Genomic DNA, 2085 nt, shown 5'->3' with positions numbered 1-2085 from the left:
CAAATACTGGTGTGTTTAATAATTATTAATGGCACGACTATTCATGATAGTTGGCACTATGACTTGTAGAAAATGATTACAGTATCAGACCCTTCATTTGTAATTCTGCAAAACATTCTGAGACCTGTAAAAGATGCTATACAAATCAATAAATAAAAATAATAGTTCAAAACTGGCTAAAATCTTTATTTTGTGATTGTTTTTTATTAATTTTCATAAAGAAACCATAAAAACACAAAAAGGTAAATGACTCACAGCTTGTATGTGTTACCAGATATTGCACATTTTGCAGGATATCCAATAGAATTATTCCGTTATACAGCTTGTCAGAGCTGCACGACCAGACAATATTACAAAGACATAACATGGTGTGGGCGGGGGGTGGGGGGGTAACAATAATAAAAGACACACACAAATAGACAAGAAAAGGAAAGAGGGGAGAGGGAGTGGGGCAGGATGGAGGGAAAAAACAGAGAGGTCCAATGCAATGGAAGTCTGGCATTATTTGAGCTATCTAAGCATTCTTTATCCACATTTATCAAAAAACACAGTCCAAGTTTCTTTGAATTCATATAATTGCTCTCTGCTAAAATAATTTGTGTTGAATTTAGTAAAAAAAGTCTCCTGGGTAAATGCTTGTATGCCAAGTTTTAGCATGAAGCACCATTTTTTTGGCATAGTTTCTTTTTCTTTTTTTTTTAGAAAAATTGTCAGCGAAGGTTTTTTACTACCTGTCTTCACTACTTGCAAGACTGCCTCTTGTCTCCTTATTGGAGAAGCAGGTGACAGAGATCGAGAAATAGTGAACTTTGTAAAGTGTCCATTCTGTTGTCTTTTTCAATAAATTTCTTCAGAATCCCATTTACATAAAGATGGAAATAATTTTTCACACAACAGAGCAATGTATCTTTAAAATTATATAATGGTCCTAATAGGTAGTAAGTCATTTGCCAAATTCAATTGTTACTGCTTACTATGAGTATAACTCTATTGGAGTCAATCGTAGTTAGCACTATGTTCAGTATTAAGAATTTGCAGGATTGGAGCCTTGAAGCCTTGAATCTTAAAGTTAAACATTTTAAAATGTTTTGCAGAACTGAGGCCTAAATTCTTGAGCCCTAGTTCACCTCTGGCATTAGGAGTCTCAATTCCATTGAAATCAATGGAGTTGAGCCTACTACACCAGTGGTGAATTTGGCCCTTACAATTAAAAAAATATGTGATAATATTGCACATTCCTAAAATAACATTCATTCTGAAAGATCCCCAAAAGCTAAACAATATGTGTATACAGCACCACTGACAGGCAGCAGTCTATAGGAGGGAAAGCAGCAGTCAGATGGAAAACCAGTGCCCTGTACTACTCAGAGAAGAGAATATTTTCACAAGGAAACCTGGCCCCACTCTTGCAAAAAGTGCCATGGGATCTTCACTGGCCACACAGAGTACAGAAATACTTGTTTTTTAGGGTCTCAGGCATGGGGTCATCCGTATGCCTCCCCGTATCTCACCCACACCAAAATTAATCCACAATGACCTAACATATATTGCAAAGAGAAAACAGAGCCATAAAGTTTGGATCCTGATCTGAATTTCCCAAAGCCTCAGAGTGTTTGGAACTGTGGCTTTAGTTCAGGCTGATCTCAGAATTGTTGTTTCCAAATTGTTTTGTTTTTAAAGGTAGAGATTGTGGCTGTTATGTTGCATATAAGCTTCAAACTGAGGCTCCTTATTTTAGTCAGAGAGTGGGTGTGAGCTCTTGAATACAGGAGATTATTATGAAAATGCTGACATCCCTTTAAACTTTGTCCTGCAGCTTTGCAAACTCTTCCAACACTCTTTCCCCTCCCCACCAGCATTTTCCTTGCCCTGTCTGATTGGTGCACTGCTCTCCCTTGCCTTTTATGGACTGTCACCCGGTCAATTCTAAAGTGAAAAGGCTAGGGGCAGGTGCAAGTCCCTCTGCTTTAGATACTTTTGCCAACCAATCCTCTCCCAGCTTCTAGGCTCCCAAAATACCTAAAAGAGCCAATGAAGTTGGGGAAGCCCAGGATACCAGTGGGTGGGAGAGGCTAAAACTAGTTA

The sequence above is a fragment of the Terrapene carolina genome, unplaced genomic scaffold (genome assembly GCF_002925995.2).
Source record: "Terrapene carolina triunguis isolate 2854851 unplaced genomic scaffold, T_m_triunguis-2.0 Scaffold30, whole genome shotgun sequence".
Taxonomy (NCBI): domain Eukaryota; kingdom Metazoa; phylum Chordata; order Testudines; family Emydidae; genus Terrapene; species Terrapene triunguis.
Note: the sequence above shows the minus strand (reverse complement) of the source record.